At 41.3% G+C, this 21,998-nt stretch overlaps 1 pseudogene; it reads left to right on the top strand.

Moving 5' to 3' along the window:
- The first annotated feature begins 1,118 nt into the window (after nucleotides 1-1,118).
- LOC121528807 overlaps nucleotides 1,119-21,998 on the top strand; it is a 44,196-nt pseudogene continuing 23,316 nt past the window's right edge.

The raw sequence follows: 21,998 nt of genomic DNA on the forward strand, positions 1-21,998 counted from the left end.
TGAGTTGTTGTGAGTCGTGTTGCAGTTTTCTTTTCACACTCCTTTTGATGTTCTTTTTTTCTTGTGTTGAATGATCTGCCTGTCTCCCCGACGTATGTGTTATTGCAAGAGTTGCATGGAATTTCGTCTATGATGTTGCACGTGTTTTCCTGCTCAGTTTTGTCCTTTGGGTGTACCAGGAGTTGCCGTAATTTGGTGTGTGGTTTAATGGCCGTGTCGATCTTGTGTTTCCTCATGATACGTTGAATGGGTTCTGTTATCCCGGATGTATGGTAGTGTGACTGTGGTTTTATTGCTGTCTTGGGTTTCTTGTTTTTGTTTTGTTTGTTGTTGTTTTTTTGTTTTCTGTTTGTTTTTGACCTGTTGTTTTCCTTCATGATGGCCCATCTGGGGTACTGGCAGCGTGTGAGAGCCTGCTGTATGTGCTGTTCCTCCTGTTGTCTGTCCTCTTCCTCTGTGATGAGACCGGTTCGTTCAAATAAAGTCCTGACAACAACATTTGTCTGGACACAGAAAGTGAAAAATGTAAGTTTGAAAGGTCAAAATATGAGGTCAAATTTGGAATCATGAATTTAAAAGACAAAATATGACTTAAGAAATGTGAAAAGTTTAAACTGTGAGTTTTATAGGTCAAAATATTGTAATGAAAGCCAAAATTAGTAGTTGAAAGTGTCAAAATAGGTCAATTCAAAATGATGACTTTAAAAGTTAAAAATATGACTTAGATTTAAAATTGGGAGTCTAAAAGGTTGAAATATAATATAAAAAGTAAAAATTATTAATTTAAAATGTCAAAATATGAGATTAAAAAGCCAAAATAAGGAGTTAAAAAGGTCAAAATATGATTTAAAATTTAAAATGGGAAATCTAAAAGATAAAAATGTGACATATGAAGTCCAATTATGAGTTGAAAAGGTCAAAATATGACTTGAAATTTAAAACTGGTAGAAATATTCAACGTTTTTATTATAATGAAACTGAGTAGGGAATAAATAATTAGTTAAAACAGACTTTTGATTTTATATAAGGACCTTATTTTTGCAGTTGACCTTCATGGCCACCGTAGCACTGGTCTTGACTTCCTCTTTGCGGTTTTATGGGTTTTATGCATCCGGCCGCATGGTGGCATTAATCCCCGCTGCGCATGCGCTTTATTTGAAGCAGGAGGAACGGACCGTTAATGAAATCTGTGCCGTCTTTGTTAGTCCACATTTAGAGGATATATCTCCTGGTAAAGAAGGCTAGTGAGTGACTGGTCCAGGTTTGTATCGTTACATGACTGCCCGTTGGTTTTACCCGGTTAAACTGACGTAAAGCTGTCCGTTTCCAGCGTTAATACGTGATCACGTCTAAAATGTCGTAGTCCCGCCTCTACCCTCTGCCGTGGAGACTCTTCAGCGTGCTCTGTTAAAGGTAGGAGACGACTTTGTGTTTAAACTACACTTATTTACGGTGTTTTTACCGAATATTCACGGTTAGAAAGCTAAAGCTACCATTAGCATACAGACCGTCCGTTTGTCGTGTTCAGTGCTGGATTTCATTGGTCCGTTGCGCCGTCATGTTTGCTGAAGCTCAACGCTGATTGGCTAGAATCTGACAGACACACGCCTGTGCGTTTAAATAACTGAATACACCTGTGAGGTGACTCAGCGTTAGTGCTACATTAATTCTGGATTATTCTATAACCTGACTGGTGGAAATCATAAATATCCCGATTTATAATTTATTTATCTTTAATTCGAAAATGTAGGTGAAAACATACAGTTTAAAAAGATCAAAAACAAGGCAAGAAAAACAATACCTTACCTATAAAGAATACTAAGGCGTCTCAGTTTACATGATCAATATTATTAAATATATAATATATAATATATAAGTCCATAATCCTAAAGTATTATTATTATTATTATTAGAACTGAAATCTAAAGATTGTCTCATTTTTACCATCAGTGCAGAAACATTACAATCAAAAATATAAATATTTTGGTCAAAATTTTCTCAAAGATACAGGCATGCAAACGAATATAAAGCCTACTGGTCCAAAAGCAGGCTAGTCTTCCAGGTGTAAATCACTTTTTAAACTGTTGTCTTAATCTAAATAGACAGGCAGTGGGTAAGTATAGCATGGTTGGTAAATCCAGATTAATTTATATAAAAACACAGAGTACAACAGTAAATGCAGATTAGTAATAAACCTCAGTGCTCCAGAGTATTCTGTTTCCAAAGATTTAAAGCTGTGGTGAAATACACTGTAGTCCAAAAGAGGCTGAAAATGGCAGCAACAACTCGTCTTTTTGTGTATTTAAAGAAAAGGGAAACTAGTTTTTGAAATAAACCCAGGATGATTTCTGACCTTAATTTCCAAATCAGTGTTACTCAATCCTGCTCGACCAAAGAGCCAAACTGTTGAAAAATATCTTTGCTAGAGCCTCAATCTAAGTGGGGAAAAGTGGCAAAAACAGCTTAAGTAGCAATAAAAAGACATTAAAGGTGGAAAAAAATGGTTAAAAAAAAGGGGGCAAAAACGTGACAAAAAAATGAGTGGAAATTGACTAAAATGGGCAAAAAGCAGTGAAGTGGCAAAAATGGGCAAGAAATAGGAAACAAGTGGTATTTAATGGCAAAAGGTAGCTGAAATGGGTAAAAAGTGGTGAAAAGGGGCAAAAATTGAGAAAAACAATGGCAGAAAGTGGCAAAAATGGGCAAAAAATAGGAAACAAAGGTATTTAATGGCAAAAAATGGATGAAAAGTGGGGAAAAGGACAAAAAGAGAAAAAAACGGCAAAAAGAAGTGGCAAAAATGGGCAAAAAATGTGAGAAAGGTGGTATTTAATGGCAAAAGGTAGCTGAAATGGGTAAAAAGTGGTTAAAAAGGGCAAAAATTGAGAAAAAGTGGCAAAAATGGGCAAAAAAATAGGAAACAAGAGGTATTTAATGGCAAAAAGTGGGTAAAAAGTTGTGAAAATGGCAAAAAGAAGTGGCAAAAATGGGCAAAAAAGGGAACAAAGTGGTAGGCTATTTAATGACAAAGCTTAAATGGGCAAAAAATTAACAACAAAAATTACAAAGAGAAGTGGCAATAATGGACATAAAGTAGAAACAAGTAGTAGGCTATACAATGGCAAAAGTTAGCTCTATTGGGCCAAAAGTGGGAAAAAATTTTGAAAAGGGGCAAAAAAGTTTCCCTTTAAGGTTTTCTGGGGGAATAATATTTAAAATTAAGACGCCAAAGAGCCACACGGTGAGTATCACTGCTCTAAATACTGATGTAATCACAGAATTCTGTCTTAAAATTGCAATTGTGACTATAATCTCAAAATTCTGACTCTTATCTCAGTATTGGAACTTTTTAATGTCTCAGTTTTGTCTCTTCTCTCAAAATTACTATGTTCTCAGAGTTCAGATTATAATTTCAAACAGGGCGGGGAAATTAACTGCAAATGAGATTAAATCGCAGTATGGCCTGCTGCAATTTTCAAATCGCAGACAGTGCAATATTTCTTTGACTTGAAATTTGTGGCATAATACCATTTCTTTTTTTTTTCTTTGCAGCGTAGAATTTATTTTTTTACATGTCATGCGATAATTTTAGTGGCATATTTTTTAAATAATGTACACAAAGATCTAGCCTAATTTTCTTCATTTTTGTATGTTTTCTTATTAAATATGAGAATAATCTTAAAATGATCACTCCCTTTAATTCACCATTCATATCCAATTTGCAAAATGATCAAAATCATCACAATAACATATTTTTTCTAAATTGTCCAGCTGTAGTGTAATCTAATATCGTGTTGATTTTGTATAAAAGGAATTTTTGCTTGTTTTTTTTTTTTTTTTGAAAATACATGTGATGAGGGACTTTTAAGAAATAATCACATTAAATTGCAATTGCAAGATTGGTCAAAAAAATCGCAATTAGATTATTTTCCCAAATGGTTGAGCCCTAATTTCAAAAGGTCTGACTTTAATCCAGAAATTCTGATTTTAGTTTCAGAAATCTGACCTTAATCTCAGAATATTTACTATTATCAAAAGTTCTTTCTGTCAGAATTCTGATTTTAGTCTCAGAAGTTTGACTTTTTATTTCTCTGAATTCTGACGATAATCTCACATTTCTGTCTGAAATCTCAAATTTCTGACTGTAATCTCAGAATTTGGACTTTAATTTCTAAGACTCCAGACTTGTTTCAAACTTGTGATTTTAATCTCAGAATTCTGACTTTTTCTCAGACGTCTTAGATTAAAGGTGGAACTTTGACTCTAATCTCAAAATTCAGACGTTAATATTAGAATATAGACTTAGCATTAGTCAAGACCCCACTATCTGGGACCAGAGAGTGCACCGAGACCAAGAGAAGACCAAGACTTATGGGGGTCAAGACTGAGACAAGCTGAGGCTGAGACAAGACCACAATAAACCATAATCATGAATCCAAAAATCAATGTAAAAATAATCATAAAGTCTAACAGTAAAAGAGCACTCTCTCTTTAATTTTAGTTATTTTTAAAATAAATCTGTCAGATGTTTTCGAAGCCCCACGACTCTAAACCCTCATGTCTGTCTGCTCTGATGGCTCCCTCTGCAGGTCAGCAGGGGTCCCTGCAGAGTCCATAATTAGCTCGAGCCGAGGGCTGCTGGGTAATCCAGAGAGGCTTACAGAGGCTGAATAGAGTTCATCACAGAACAAGTGATCTGTACACCTGCTCACCTGTCCGTCAACACACGGTTCACCTGCAGCCACAGGTGAGTTCTGCTCTGTTTGGGTCTGATACAGGGTTTATTGATCCTGAATTTAGGAATTGTTGTCTGATAGTAAAACATGGATGAGAGCTGCACAGTAGATCGGAGTTCTCTAGGTACTGTGGTGTGAGGATTCAGGACAAACACAAGGCAGTAGTCTGAATTTCTCACAGTGAATAAGAAGAATTATCTCTGCGTCTCACTCAGCATCAGCACATTTCACCTGTTAAACCATGGCCTGAGTTTTACATCTGGTTATTTAGATTCAGTCAGAAGGAGCTCAAGCTAGGGCTGGGTGATGTGGACCAGAAATCATTTTTAGGTTAATGGTGATGCACTAAATGCCTGTGTCTGGATATTTTCCTCTCTAAAGAATGACTGTGGTCGGTGCTATTCCAGGATCATCAGCAGTGACGGTTTTAGCAAAAATAAAGCCATAGTGAGACAGAAGTCATACACAGTCAGTACTGGGCGTTTATTCCTGCAGCCAAACTCCTGCACGCTGTCTGAACTGCACATAAACACTGACGCCTTTGTGTCTGGTTGTCAGTGTTTCTGCAGTGACATGCTTTGAGTTCAGAATGATCAGATCTGTTATTTAGATTATCAGTGCTATCAAAAAGTACAGAAACATCATGGTCAGATCTTTAACTCCAGAGAGAGCAGAGTCTTTAAGGCAGAAATATGCAGCCAACTTTAAAGAAGTGGATGTAACTGAGGAGCTAGAGTTTCTCCGTACCCATCCGTCCAGTCTTACCCACTAGTGCTGCAGGATTTGGTAACAATGTGCGATTGTACTGAACAATATTGTGATTTGGGCTGGGCAATTAATCACAAATTAGATTAAATCTCAACATGGCATGCTGCAATTTTCAAATCAGAGACTGTGCAATATTTCTTAATCTGAAATTTGTGACAAAATAGCAGTTTAAAACTTTTTTTTACAGCAGAGACATTATGCATTACGTATCATGCGATCATTCTAGTGACTTATTTTTAGAAGTGTACAAAACAATCCTATTTTCGTCATTAGGGCCTGAGCACCGACTAAGGGTCGGTGAGGACCCTCTTGGATTTCATTTGTCCAAAGAATTCAGGCAATTCGAGGCTTGTTTTTGGGGCTTCAGTATATGTAAAAAGTCCATCTTTTTTTCCTCAAAAATCACCCCCTTCAGAAATAGTGGTGGTGGAACAATGCAAGTCCGCCACACAGTTTTTCTAGAGGGTGCCATAAGTGAGATAGGGCCGTGGGTAATACCTATGTGTATGAAAATCAGTACACATATGTATCACAATGAGACGAAAAGAAAATTACATTATGACCATCCTCTAAAACGTAGAGGAACCGAACTACAGACGCCGAAAGGTCAAAATTTGGTGTCGTTTGGCCTTTTTCACTGATGGACACTTGAACAATCTCGTCCGAGGGCTTTCATTTGATTGACTCCAGAATTTCTTTACTCAAACTAGACAACCTTGAGATCCAAAGCTGTGCTCTTGGTGAGTTTTCCCCATAGGGCGGCGATGTTATCGGAGCACAAACTTAAACTTTGTTTTTGTCAGTTTTCAGCTGTGAAATTACACTGATATTGCCTTTTAAGTTTTTAGTGTTTATTTCAGTCATCACCAAACTTCACAAGGATAAACGCACATTGGTCCTGAATACATCCATGCATCAATATCATCACTTTGTCACAGCGCCCCCTTCTGTCAGTCGAACATTCGCTCCACTGATTTTTCATGTGATGTAAACAAAAAATGAGCCCCAGCACACTGATCTGCTCAGGGTTATTATTTTTGGTATGCATGTAGGTTGTCATCAGACCTACATAAAAGCTTCTCGGACCCATGTCAAAATCCCAACAGGAAGTCCACCAGCTTCATTGCAATTACACAATATGACTTTTGATGGTGCCAAATGACTTTTACCTCAACTTACTTTTCAAAAACGTCATCTTAGTTCTTCAAAATTCTCTAACAAGACAACAGTGACTCATTGAACATGCCTACATACAAAAATAAAATCATAGTGCCCCTAACTGATAACAGGAAGTGGAAAAAATGAGTCCTGTCTCCGCTGATTTTGTCTTTGTTGCCGCCAAAAAAAAAATCAGCCACCGTTCAACCCAGGCTTCTGAATTTTTGTGTGCATATAGGTCATCATCAGACCTACAAAAAAGCCTCTTGGACCCATGCCCAAATCCCAACAGGAAGTCCACCAGCTTCATCGCAATTTCACAATAAGAAGTTTTTGATGTGTCAAATGAATGTAACACCTTCTAACTTTTTAAAAACTTCATTCTATGTTCCTCAAAATTCTCTAGCAAGACAACAGTGTCACATCGAACTCACCTACATACAATTAAAAAAACACATCATAGTGCCCCCTACTGAGAATTATGTGTAACTCTCATACTGAACATGTGATTGCCTTCAAATTTCCCATATATAATCAAGGTCATAGTTTTATCTTCTTATCACTGATTTCAACCAACCAAGTTCAGATTTAGATAGAAACGCCCCAATATTTGTTCCCAACACTGACATGACATGTATTTAAGTATTTATTCCTTTATCTATTTAATTATTCATTCTCTTTTCTTATTCACAAAATAATGTCTTTTCCTCCTGAGCAAAATCTAAGGTGGAATAAGTGTGTGGTAACAGGGGGTTTCTTAAAGGTGCAGTGTGTAATATTTAGCCTAGTAGCATTTAGCAAAACAAGCTTGGTTAAAATGAAACATAACATTTATAAGTGGATTGATCTAAATTAGTGTTGACATCTGATAACACATTTTTTAAATTTATGTTTTAAATTAACTCAGAATAAGCCTTTTATTCATACATAGGGAGGGTCCCCTCCAAGGACGCTGCCATCTTGGATTTTTGCATTTTGCCTGTTTCTATGGCACCATAGAAGGAACCAAATAACAGTTAAGCATGTATTGATTTTTAAACTTCACTGGTTCCCACAGTTATCACCAGAGAAATGAGCATCACACTCCAGAATTGACTGTTAGATGCTGATAGTCCCAATTTTACACACTGCACCTTTTCAACTGAAAGTTAGGCAGTTGCACAATGAATTTGGCATATTTGAGAATGCTTTTATTTTGAAATTCTGTATTAGATCTCCTGGTTACTGCGCCGGATATATTGTGGGATTTTCAACTATCACTCAAAGGTGGAATGAGTCTGTAACAGGGGTTTCTTCATTATTTCGATTGAAATTTGGGCAGTAACTCACTGCACGAGTTTGCTAACACCCCACTATAACAACACGGGGGCCGATGGCATGCGCCGGGGTGCGAGGGCCCTTCAGTGCTGCTGGCAGCCCTGGTCTTTTATTGCATCTTGGCTACACAGAAACATGTGACAACGATACAAAGACGTCTAGTGAACCACAGCGCTAATGCTAGCAGAACTGTGAGGAGGAAATATCCTCCCTTTATTCTGAGCTGTTTTGTGCGGTGAGGGGATGCATCGCTACAGGAGACACGCAGAAACATCTTCTCTGCCAAGATGAGCTTTGTGTGTGGCTCTCTGCTCTGGTTTTAACAAGGAAAGTGGTCCAGGCGTTCCTACAGCAACATCCAAGCTAACTGCTAATGCGCTAGCAGGCCCTGAATATACCGGACAAGCCGACAGAAATGATGGGAAACCCCGTACCAAAGCAGACCAGGAGTGGAGGGAAAAACACGTTTTCTGTCGTGGAAAGCTTTCAGTGTTGCTCTCTGTGCGTGTTTTAATGAAGACGTCCATTTCAGACAAAAGAGCTGCTGCAGCTAAGTCCACGCTAATCACTCCACTAGCAGGCCTTGTACACAACCACACGCAACAACCGAGCCTTTCCCCGTAACTATCACACTCTCATGCTGAAGCAGAAACATCGTTCCCAACATGAAAAGCTTCTAGGGTTGTTTTTATTCTTTGTCGTACAGAGACGTGGTCTAGTTCTAGTAAAAAGGACGCAATGCTAAGCTAAATCTGAGGTATTTCTATCAGTGGAGGCAGCCATTACTGACAGCGTTCAGTACAAGCAAACCCAACTGTGTATGTATGACTCTGAAAGTAGCATCACTCACTCAGTCACTCAGGTTCCTGGTCCACTTCCTGGTCAGGGTCTCTCTGTGCATGTGAGGTCTCTCATGGTACTCCAGCTTCCTCCAAATACTAAATACATGCTCTTTAGGTTAACTAGTCACTCTGATTGGCTGTAGGTGTGTGGTGGACCATAACAGCTCTGCTGCAACAAAAAGTCCCAGACTGGTATTGGGACTCATATTTTAGGTGTGCACAGGATTTGCTGCAATGAAGGCTGGCCTTCCACCAGAAGACTTTGCTAAAACTCTTTAAAGACTTTCTAAACACTAAGATCTGAGACCCTCTCACACCTAAAGACCATCTGTCAGCCAGTCTCTGAGTTTTTAGTCTCACACTAAGATTCTGCAGAGACTGGGGGTCACTGACTAGAAGACCAGAAGAAAATCCCTTTAGAAAAAAATTAGGCAAATTTAAAATTTACTGCAGCAACCAAAGAACTTTCCCAGAAACCCTTCAGAATAAAAGTAGTGGAAGCTTCTAGAAGCAGAGCTGCTGAGAAGGTGGGTGTTTTAAGTGAAATGTTTTACATTTACTGTCATATTTCTGGGTCTGTTTCCTTAATTCTCTCTATCAGGTGTTGAGGATAGCGGGCAGGTATGAGTGTCAGGTGTGTGCATGTGTTTATTTATGGGCGGGGCCTATGCAGCTCTAACAGGAAGTGCTCCAAGTAGGTTTACGGTGAGCTCAGAGCATGCTGCTGCCACACGGCTCGCTGCATGTGTGTGTGTGTTTCCTGTGTGTGTTACTGTGTGTTCGTGATGTGACGGTGTAGAGGATGAGCGTCTGTGACGATGGCGAGGAGCTGCAGAGCTGGGGCTGGACTGACCTGTGGGTATCCCCCTCCTCCTGTCTTCTGTCCTCTGTGTGTGTGTTTAGAGCCGCTGTGATCAGGTTTAAAGTCTGCTGCTCCTATCAGACTGCTTTAATCGCCGTAGACACTGACGTGGCTCCTGTTGGGCTCTTTCTAGACTCTTCCTCTATTTCTCTGTAAATCTAGACCAGGATCCAGGCTGTTAAACAGAATAGATCCAAAGTCCACCCCCTGTGCGAGTATCACAGAAGGCGGGATTACTCCGACAGATCAGGACTGAGACCCTGCAGGCTTTAGCTCATGTCTCTGCTGATTACTGAGTATTGATTGGATAATTATTCACTCCTCTGAGTGTAACTACAGGCCAAAGGACTCACTTTATACTCTGTTTATGAAGGATCATCTGTGTCACTGTCTCAGACTAGTGCTGCGTGCTGATAGGCTGATTCTGAGTGTGTTTACATTGACTTTAGTGTCCCGTTATTAGGACCGGGCAGTTACAGCAAAAATCAGGATTTATTTAAGATTAAGATTGAGCGACTATTCCACCCTAAAAAGATAAAGTAGCTACAACGTTGTCTTTACAGTTTTGTGCTCCTGTAGTAATTAAACCAGAGGTGGACTGGTTCCAGTGCTACTACAGCTCCCATGATGCAATGCAGAACAAAAACAAAGCATAGTGGCTACATTTACATGAGAGCTTTAATTCCCCTTTAATTCAGAATTAAAATTAAATCCTCTTTAAAAAGATTAAAAATCACCTTGTAAACACCGAATTCCGAATGAAATTGACCATTCTGAATTAAACTTAAATCCGAAGTAAGTGGCTGGTTTATTCTGATTTTAAATCTGAATAGAATAATTCCTCGATCATGTGTACGTTCATTCCGCTTTAAATTAATTCCGGTCATTCTGCGCACGCTCGTTCCCTTGTCCTGTCGGGATGACGTACATATTCCAGGCTAGCAGGCAAATATTCCAGGATGGCCGCCCAAAGCAAGCGTTGGACTCAGGCCGAGACTATTTATGAAATAAGAGCCTTAGAAGATATGGATACATTGAAAAGAGCGGATGGACGGAAGCAGACGGAGTTTGTTTTCTTCCAATCCGCCCACTGTCCAATCAGAACCCTTCCCAACCCCCAGACCTTAAGCAGAATTGAATAAAGGCGATTAAACTTGTTTTCCATGTAAACCTCAATTCAGAATTACTATTTCCATGTAAACACGAAGGAGAATACTTTAATTCCGAATGATTTAATTCTGAATAATTAATTCAGAATAAAAAAAACATCACGTAACCGTGGCCAATGTTGCTCTGTGTCCTCTTCTGTTTCCATCTCTCCTTTTCTCCCTCGCCTTATTCCTCCTCCTCCTCCTTTTCTACTCCTTTACACTCCTTCTTTTCCTCCTCCTCTTTCCTCTCCGTCCTCTTCCTCTCCTTCCTCTCTCTCTCCTCCTCTTCCTACCTCTCCTTCCACTCTCCGCTCTTTCCTCCTTCCTCTCTCTCCTACTCCTCCTCCTCCTTCCTCTCCTTCCTCTCTCTTCTCCTTCTTTCCTTTCTCTCCTCTCTCTCCTCCTCCTTCCTTTCTTTCTACACTCTCTCTCTTCCTCGTCCTTCCTCCTCCCCCTCCTCCTTCCTCTCTCTTCCTCCTCTTCCTTCCACTCCTTCCTCTCTCCCTTCCTCTCTCTCCTCCTCCTCCTTCCTCTCACCCCCCCTCTTCTCTCCTCTCTCTCCTCCTCCTCCTTCCTCTCACTCCTCCTCCTTCCTCTCTCTAATCCTCCTCCTTCTTCTCTCCTTCCTCTCTCTCTTCTTCCCTCCTTTCCTCTCTACCCCTCCTATTCCTTCCTCTCTCTCCTCTTCCTTCCTTTGCTCTCTCCTCCTCCTCTTCCTTCCTCTCTCTCCGTCTACCTCTTCCTCCCTCCTCTCTCCTCCTCCTCCTCCTCCCTCCTCTCTCTCTTCCTCCTCCTCCTCCTTCCTCCCTCTCTCCTCCTCCTCTTCCTTCCTCTCTCTCTATCCTCCTCCTCCTCCTCCTCCCTCCTCTCTCTCTTCCTCCTCCTCCTCCTTCCTCCCTCTCTCCTCCTTCTCTTCCTTCCTCTCTCTCTCTCCTCCTCCTCCTCCCTCCTCTCTCTCTTCCTCCTCCTCCTCCTTCCTCTCTCTCTCTCCTCCTCCTCTTCCTTCCTCTCTCTCTCTCCTCCTCCTCCTCTCTCTCTTCCTCCTCCTCCTCCTTCCTCCCTCTCTCCTCCTCCTCTTCCTTCCTCTCTCTCTCTCCTCCTCCTCCTCCTCCCTCCTCTCTCTCTTCCTCCTCCTCCTCCTTCCTCCCTCTCTCCTCCTTCTCTTCCTTCCTCTCTCTCTCTCCTCCTCCTCCTCCTCCCTCCTCTCTCTCTTCCTCCTCCTCCTCCTTCCTTCCTCTCTCCTCCTCCTCTTCCTTCCTCTCTCTCTCTCCTCCTCCTCCCTCCTCTCTCTCTTCCTCCTCCTCCTCCTTCCTCCCTCTCTCCTCCTCCTCTTCAGCTCCAGTTACTCCTCTGCCTTGTTGGACTCGGAGAAGGAGCAGCACGTTGATTGGTTCATGCAGACTGGGATCATGTCCAGACGCAGCCTGCGGCTCGATAACGGCCTTTTGGACCGCACTCTGCCGCACAACAGCGCCTCCTTCAGCGTGGGAGGAGCTGAGTGGAGGAGCTCCAGGTAAGGAGAAGTCTCTCTCCTGCATTAACAGACTTAGTGTTTGGATTCTCCTCATTTCTTCTTCTCCTAGGTCGCTGAAGTCTCGGCGCTCCCAGCAGCTCTCGGTCTCCTGCTCCGAGTCTCTCCTCCACACGCCTCGTAAACAGAACGTCCACTCGCTCCACAACAGCAGCCTCCACAGCGTGGCCTCCGACGCCTCCCTCATCTCCTCGCTGCTGGACGAGTCCTCCATCCAGGAGACGACGCTGGTCGACACGCTCTGGGGTAAAACTCTGCTCCTGCGCTCGTTTAGGTCTGGGCGGCCCTTTACTGCGTGTTTTTGCTGACCACAGCTAGCCTGAGAGGGCACAGTTTGGTCTTTGGCAGTAGAACTACACTACCCACAATGCTAGAGTGTCACAGTGACATCTTTGATTGGTGGAGCTCCCTGTTACCGTGGAGATGTTAACAAAACTGCTAACACTGGCTGTCAGCTGTTGGTGATGAGAATGCATGCTGCTAAACTATGAAACATTTTAATTTTGATGACTCCTGATGAGAAAAATACCAAAACTCTGAAAAACGACATGTTTTCCTGCAGATAAATCTATTTGAATCTCTGCATCCTCACTGTATAGCACTTCAATACAAACTGTTCTGAAAAAGCTTTTTAAATAAAGTTTACCTTGGCATAAATAATTTTGAAAGTTACATTTCTGCAGGTATTTTTTCACCTTTTAGTCAGGACAGAGACTGTGTTTGATGGTTTTCTCCTCTGTTCTTTCAGGTTTGGATCAGGATGTAGATCCTAAAGGTGAGTGCCTCCTCCTCCTCCTCCTCCTTCTCCTCCTCCTCCTCCTAACAATAACATCAGTTTACCACTGGACATCTATAAAACTGCAAGATAAGGCTGGGCAATTATGGCAAAAAATGAGGATCAAGATTAATCTAACTTTTTTCCTTGATTATGATTACTGAATGATTATCCCACCCTGGACTCCATTTCTGCTGTGAAAAAGTCTATTTTAAAGTTTAACACTTGAGTCTTCTGTACTTCAAGAACAAAATTATGTGGCTGTATCTATAAGGGGGCACTGGTTAGACTGGGTTAAAAAAATCAAATCTCCAATATGATATCGATTCATATAATCCAGAGGTCAATCTATTAACAGATGCCTTCTCCTCCTCCTGGCCTCTACAAGCCTTTAGACCAGTGTTACTCAACCCTGCTCAAACCTGTTGGAAGATACCTTTTCAAGAGCCACAACCAAAGTGGAGAATAATGGCAAAAACGGCTTGGAGTAGCATTAACAATAAGTTCAAGGTCAAAAAGAGACATAAATGGATAAAAGGGGGTAAAAATAGAGAGGAAAAGGGGAAAATGGTCATAAAGTAGCAAAAATGGTTGAAAAGTGACAAAAAAATAAGTTACAGTTGGCATAAACCAGTCAGAAAATGGCAAAACCGTGGCCACAAAATGAGTTAAAGTGACTAAAATGTAACCTTGCAAAGCAGATGGATATGCCCGTTTCCTTGTTTTTCACTGGTGAATCCATCTTGCAAAGCTCCCATCTGAACCGTTTGGGCCCGGTTAGAAAGTGACAGGACCAATCAGCGACGAGGAGCAGTGCTTTCAGGCGCGGCAGAGTCGTGACGTAAACAAGCAGCAGCAAGAGCTGGTGCAGTTATGGAGGAAGAGATTAGCGTGGATGCTGCTAAAGAGCCAGTTTTATCAGAACTTGACAACATTTCTTTGTTAAAAGAAGAACAAAGAACAGCAGTGAGCTGTTTTCTTTTCAAAAACAACTAAAGTCGAGTACTGACATGTCTATAGTCGCCATGTTTCGATAGTGGCTGCATCATGTGTTTTGTTGCTCTGATTGGCCTGTAGAGATGTGACAGACAGAACATTGACCCCATCACGCTCCAAGTTTTTTTCAAAGCCTCTGCCTTTTCTCAAACTTTTCCTGTTGAAGCTTCTTCCCAGATGGATGTGTTTCACACATCCATCTGGGAAAAAATGTCTAAAAGTGGCGAAAAGAAGTGGGTAAAAAAGAGGAAACAATTGGTATTTAACGACAAAAGGTAACTTAAATGGGGGAAAAGTGAAAAAAAAATGGTGAAAAAGGGCAAAAATTGGATAAGAGTGGCATACAGAAATGGCTAAAATGGGCAAAAACTAGGGAAAAATTGGTATTTGATGGCAAAAGATAGCTTAAATGGGTGAAAAGCAGAAAAAATGATGAATAAGGGCAACAAAGTTTCCCTTTTAAGGTTTTCTGGGGGAATAATATTAAAAACTAAGACATTAAAGAGCCACACGTTGGCTGTCACTGCTTTAGACTCTGATTTGAGATTTTAAACACCCAGACTTTATATTTTGAACACTGAAGCATGTTATCGATATGAGCTGGATGTCTCCTCCTCAAACGTAAACCTGAGGAGTTGATCTCTGGACGGAGAGCGCTTAAGCCGCCGCTGTTACAGACTGGGCTGACTCACAGACACGATACACGCCATGGTCTGGGGTGTGATGAAGAAATAACTGAAGTCCACCTTCTTTAGCTGGTCCAACTGAGATTTATTCACTGTGCTGTGGAGAGAAGAAGCTCACAGCGTGGCTGCTGAGGTTCTCTTCTGCTGAGCAGGTGTGAGAGGATTCTTTAAAGCAGGTTTGGATGTGACAAAATGCTGATCACAAGAGGATGCAGTCAATAGGAAGATACAGTCGACAGCCAACATTTGCGTTTCCATATTTCCTGGTGAGGTGGCTGAGAGACTGTGCTAACGAAAGGGAGTGAAGAATGCTCAGGAGAAAGTCGTCTGACTGAGAACATTTGGTTTCTGATTAAATCACCAGGTGAAACCTGGACGTAGAGCTAGAGTTCACTTCCACAGCTGAGTGCTGCCTCACTGTTTCTGTTAAAGCCCCTATACTAGGTACAATATACAGTACAATATTATCACCATATTTTGGCCACAAATTCTACATTATTGCCATTTTAAACATTTTGCATCACACTGAGTGGTGTTGAGTGAGGCGAGGCCTCGTGTTTGTCGTATCTCTGCAGTATTTTATTTTCATGCATCACTGCTTACAAACCCAGAGTGCCATGTCCGTCTCGTTCCTGCCTTGCCTGCATTCCCAGGGCTTGACGCTAACTTTTTTCCCCAAGGAGCACATGTGCTCCTAAGTTGAAAAAGTTAGGGGCACAATGAAAATTGATCAAATAATGTGTTTTCCGTAATAAATGTGATGCAGATAGACATTTACAAGCAAAATTATTCAATGAATTTGTATACAAAATGTACAGAAAGGTAAAATCATCAAGTTTTGAAAAAGTATTGCAATTTAATTTTGTCTTTAATGTTATTAATTTTTAGAATATCTTACAGTAATCAGGGGAACAAGAGCTCCAGCTATCCTAAAACATTCTCCAGGCCCTCTGAATATTAATAATAGTTAACGTAAAGGAGCCCAGGAAAGGTTTTTTTGTCATTAAGGATTAAACTTGTATGTCCTACTGGTCACACCAGCGGTGGAGGACGCACTAGGATGGCCTCCAGGGGCTTCAGTTGACGTTAACATGACGTCTTCGTCACCTTCATCGTTGCCCTCCTTCTCAGCGTCAACTGCCCCAACTTCAGTCGGAGTCCGCCTTCTGAAGAAGTGACTAATAGGTTTCATTTTTGCGTGTTTTGTTAACTAACTTGCCTTCTTTCTGTTCTCACTCACCGACTTTGAGGAAAGTTCGCAGGCTTCCGCTGACAAGCAGATCACGTGATGCTTCTCTATGGACCACGCTGGTTCAGCACAGTAAACTCTTCCCTCCTGCTCCCTCTTTCTCCTCTCCTCCATGGATCTCTCCTTTTTATGCACACCTGTGCCCCTAAATGTTATTTTTTTACAGTTCGCACACACCTATTTTTAGGCACAAGTGCAAGTGATACGCTTGCACTGTTGAGCCCTGATTCCTAATATTCTGTCCCTGGTGCTGCCATATTTGTTCTTTCTGCTGCACTGTGACCTTTGCCTCCGCTGACCTCACTGGACAAACGGTGCCACAGCTCCATCAAGTGGACAGAGAGCAGTTGGTTTTATTTTCCAGTATCATAGACTTCAGTTCATATTAGCAATTAATGTGAGGAAGATCGATACTTGGCGGACGTGAATCAATACGATATCACCGTACGTCCTTCCTGTTTTCCTCTGTTTCACTGTCACACTAACACACGGTCCCCGCTGAATGAACTCTAGTTATTTAGAAAATGAAAGTTATAAACTCTATGCTCATGTAGATTTTCTCTACAGTTAGCATAATCTGACATCGACAACGACCTAAATTATAGATACCATGATGCACCTTTCTTGTAATAAGTGCTGTGGGCTTTTTCATTTTATTTATACAGCACAGGCAGACAGACGGGCAGAAGTCTATGATGGAGGGACGGATAAACATGACACACTGCATCACCTAGATCTGAAAATGTGGCTATTACTACTACGCTGTAAGCATAAGCTTCTGGTGGTGTGGTCAGGTATGCAGACCTGCTGATGTAAGCAGTTTTCATTGGTCTGACATGCCACTCTAAGCCAGTGGTACTCAGCCAAAAAGCCACATTGTTGAAAAATACCTTTGCAAGAGCCACAATTGAAGTGGGGAAGCAAAACAGCTTGAAGTAGCAGTAACAGTAAGTTAAAGGTGGAAAAAATGGTCAAAAAGCAACAAAAATTGGTAAAAATGGGTGAAAAGGGGTGAGGGTGGGGAGGGAAAGTTGAAAAGGGGTCAGAAAGTAGGAAAAGAGTAACAACGAAATATCAGTTTTGGGTGACATAAAATGGTCCAAATGTGGCAAAAAATGAGTGAAAAGTGACTAAAAAAGGCAAAAAGCAGTCAAGAGTGGCAAAAAAGAGAAAACGAGTGAAATTTATGGCAAAAGGTGGCTTAAATGGATGAAAAGTGGCAAAAAATGGTGAAAAAGGGAAACTAATACATAAAAGTTGCAAAAAGAAGTGGCTAAAATGGGCAAAACTAGGAAAAGTATGGGATTTAATGACAAAACATAGCTTAAATGGGTGAAAGTGGCAAAAATGGGTAAGAAGTTGCATTAAAGTGGAAAATGGGCAAAAAGTAGGAAAAAGTGGTATTTGATGGCAAAATATGGCTTAAATGGGTGAAAAGTGGCAAAAAATGTTGAACAAGGGGCAAAAATGGGATAAAAGGCAAAAAGACGTGGCTAAAATGGGCACAAGTTAGGAAAAGAATGGTATTTTATGACAAAAGGTAGCTTAAATGAGTGAAAATTGGGAGAAAATCGTGAAAAATTGGCCAAAACTGTCTCTTTTGTAAGGTTTTCTGAAGGAATAATATTTAAAATGAAGACATAAAAGAGCCACATTGAGCTCTAGAGCCACACGTAGACTATCACTGGTCTAAGCTCAGTGGGACTTCCCTCTGATAGCTTCCTGTTTGAAGGTACTGTTGATGGATTGTTGGGTGTTTTCTTGGTCTCATGATGTTAAAATGTAAACAGCGTGATGAAGAGGACTGTTTGAAAACTAACTGGCAGTGAACTAAACATTTAGTGGTCGATTCATGTATCAGATCAGCTTGTACGAGAGCAGCAGTAAGTACCCAAACAAGAAACAGCTGGACATGTGCATTCAAAAGTTAAGAGAAGTTCAGAGTAAGTTCACCTGTACAGGTTATCGTACATTTTAGGAGCCAGATATCCCTAACTTTTAGTGAGTAGTGTATATGAAACACATCTGGGCCCAAGGGCATGGCAAAGAAGTACAAGTACGCCTAAAAACCACTCAATTGCAGAGTGTTTGCAGCTAATGCTGATTTTTAAAAGGATTTCTCCTCCTGGTCTGCCACAGAGAGCACCGTCCTCTCAGAGCAGCGCACCGCCATCGAAGACCGCACTCTGATTGGTTCAGACGGCCACTGTCCCAAACACGCCCCGCACACGCTCGGCAGGGTTTTCTGCAAAGACTGCGAGGAGAAGTCCGACAGGAAGGAGTCCACGTTCTGCTCCCCCTCCGCCCCCCAAGAGCCCGAAGACCCGGAAACTTCCATCATCTACAGCCGAGACCGCATCCGTAAGGGCCACATAGGTAAGACTGTAGATTTAGAGAGTCAGTCTCAGGTTCTTCAGTTTTTATATGTTGTACAGTTCAACTAATTCACTCTAAAGGAGGTTTGTGCTCCTTATTCAACACCCCAGTGATGGATGAACTCCTCCCGCAATGACCTTCATAAAAATCCAACATCATGTGATCTAACATCGACTTGGTTTCTCTCAGCAGCAGTGAGAAAGTCTTTCAGATCCAGACCTCATCTTTGACTAACCACAGCTCACCTTGGATCTTTTCTTTGTTTGTGACATACGTGTGTCGACCTGCAGGCATGCTGGCGTCTGTGTGGGACAGGTCAGCAGCCGGCGTGATCTCCCTGCTCGCTCTGCTCCACCATCACATGATGCTGCACAAACACGCAGATCTGACAGGTAGCAGAGCTACCAAACATTCAAACCTCTGTACCAGTAAGGCGAAAATTCACCCAAACATTGGGAGAACTTCCTGTCCTGTTGACTTTCTCTCTACATTCAGGCTGAGTCCACAAAGGCAGGTGTTTTTGAAATAGAGATTTTTTTACTCCATTTAAAAGAATATTATAATCCTCAAAGGCAAGGAAGGAATGTTTAAAAATTAAAGGATGAATTATTCCTCAAAGGCATGGGTGGAATGTTTAACCTTTAAAGGATGAAATAATGTTCAAAGGCAAGGATGGAATGTTTAACCTTTAGGGGTCAAAATAATGTTCAAAGGCAAGGATGGAATGTTTAACCTTTAAAGGATGAAATAATGTTCAAAGGCAAGGATGGAATGTTTAACCTTTAAAGGATGAAATAATGTTCAAAGGCAAGGATGGAATGTTTAACCTTTAAAGGATGAATTATTCCTCAAAGGCATGGGTGGAATGTTTAACCTTTAAAGGATGAAATAATGTTCAAAGGCAAGGATGGAATGTTTAACCTTTAGGGGTCAAAATAATGTTCAAAGGCAAGGATGGAATGTTTAACCTTTAAAGGATGAAATAATGTTCAAAGGCAAGGATGGAATGTTTAACCTCTAAAGGATGAAATAATCTTCAAAGGCAAGGATGGAATGTTTAACCTTTAAGGATGAAATAATGTTCAAAGGCAAGGATGGAATGTTTAACCTCTAAAGGATGAAATAATGTTCAAAGGCAAGGATGGAATGTTTAACCTTTAAAGGATGAAATAATGTTCAAAGGCAAGGATGGAATGTTCTCTAATCTAAAGACTGCATTATCCTCAGGGCAGAGGATGGAATGTTGGTGAAGCTGGGGATGTTGGGGACCTAATAGCTGGGCATAAATGTCTTTTTCCTCACCTAAACAGAGTTTTTTTCATCCTTCCCCTTGAAGCAGTTCTCCTTTAGAGGGCGCTGTTCGTGTGTTCAGCAGCCATGCTGCAGAGTAAGTGCTCTGTGTTCAGAGATGCTGACCTTGGTGTGGACCAGGCCTCTGGGCTTTCCTCTCTAAAGTCTACAGCTCTGTCTCTGTCTCTCCCCACATGTTTTGTATAAATCTGCATCTTTCGGTTGGTCGTCACGTTGAACTCACACAGAGGTGTCCCGGGTTTTCTGCTCACTATCATCATGTTGACTAAAGTCTGACTGTTCCAGATGTGCTGCAGCTGTTCTTGGACTGGTCCGTGCTGTATGTGAGGAGAGCTGCAGCCTGCTGCCTGTCTGTGCTGACTCTCACCTGGCAGGTGTGTCGGGGGTTGGCGTTAAAGCTCTCACGGACTGATGACGCGGTCCACAGAGGTACTGAGTGTTTGTGCACGCTGTGGGGACGTCTCTGTGCACGCTGGTGCTAACAAACACTCCAGTAACGAGGCTACATGCACGCTTCTCTAACTATTCTCTTTGTTTCAGCTGTTGAATCACATTCTTCCTCCACAGAGGTTCACACCTCTCTCCTAACACAGACAGACGTGTCTCACCCCTCTCACTCCTTTTAAAGTGAGTTAGACTGGATCTGAGGGTGAACGCGGTCTCATTTCTCTGCTGTGATTTTAATTTGACTCTCATTATGAGCCTGTTTAGATTAGCTGACCTCTCTCTGCTCACCTGTCGTGGTTTTTTCTCCAACCAAACAAATGTGCTGCACCTCTCCACTTTGGCTGTTACCTTGGTAAAATGCAAATCTCTCCCTCCCTCCCTGGGTGTCCTCTCTCAGCTGATCAGGAGTAGATCTGCTCACGTCTCTGACAGTTTGTTCTCTCTTCCAGTCCGATCGAGTCACTGCCGAGTCATGAGTCTGAGGGAGAGCAGCGCCAACCAGGAGGAGGGTCACCCCAACGGATCCCTGTGTGAGTAAAGTAAAACACACTCTGTTCATCCTGCAGCATAGCGTTCAGCTGAAGGTGTTTCACTGTGGAAACAGAAGCCCTCTATCTACAGCTCCTTACTGTTGGGGTTGTACCGGTGCTCAGAAAATTAGAATATCATACAGAGATGTCTACCATCTGGAGGTTTCTGCTCATTTATCTCTCGGTGCTTGGTCTGAGCTCCTTCCTCATGAATTCCTGCGTCTCTGCTCGTATCATGGAGCCGGTCAGTCCGTGGTCCTGCTGGGGGGTTCTGAAGCCTGGGTTCTCTCATAGCAGCCTTCAGCTGGTCTGGTGTCTCCCATCATCCAGAGATCCACTATGGCAGGGGTGTCAAACTCAAGGTCCAGGGGCTAAATCCGGCCTGTGGTACAGTTGTACCTGGCCCACCAGATTATATCATATTTTCATAATAACTAGCCCGCTGATCTGCAGATTTCCTTCAGTTTAAACATGTAAACCTAACCCTGATGATCTAAAATATCCTTATTCTGTCATAAAGAAAAGAAAAATAATTAGATAAAAAGTCAGGAATGTGGGAAAATAAAGTTCTGTTTTCATTTTAAATTCTGGATTTTTCATCTCAGTTATCACGCAAAGTTGTAGTTGTGACTTTTTATTTCATATTTTGACCTTCTCAATTCACATTTGACTTTTTATCTTGTTTTTTTTTTTACCTTTTTAAAACCCTCTATCTTGAATTTTTATCTAAGATTTTGAGCCTTTAAACTCCCGATTTTGATTTTGATTTATTTTTCTCATGTTTTGACTCTTTTAGCTCCTTGCTTTGACTCTTATCTCATTATTTGGCCTTTTGAATCCTCAATTTTAAATTTTTAGTAAAATTTTGACCTGTAAAAGTCAAAATTTATTTATTTTTTCTCTGCTTGTGACATTTTTAACTAATGATTTGGAAGTTTATCTCATATTTTGACTTTTAAAACTCATGATTTCATATTTATATTTCACGTTTTCACGTTTTAAAAATATGATTTAACCTTTCTTTTTTTGTATATTTGCCTTTTAAAATCATGATTTTGACTTTAAATGCCTTTTGAGCTCATAAGTTTAAATTTTTATCTCAGATTTTGAGCCTTTAAACTTCCCACATTTACTGTTTTAATCTCAGAATCGTTTATCATCAGTGCTAAGGTGTTTTTCTCCCATAATTCATTGCTGGTGAGAGTGAGGTTGACAGTTAATGGTTAAATGTTGACCCTGTTCAGCCCTCAGGTTGGACCTAAA

This window comes from Cheilinus undulatus, linkage group 20, assembly GCF_018320785.1.
Source record: "Cheilinus undulatus linkage group 20, ASM1832078v1, whole genome shotgun sequence".
NCBI classification, from domain to species: Eukaryota; Metazoa; Chordata; class Actinopteri; order Labriformes; family Labridae; genus Cheilinus; species Cheilinus undulatus.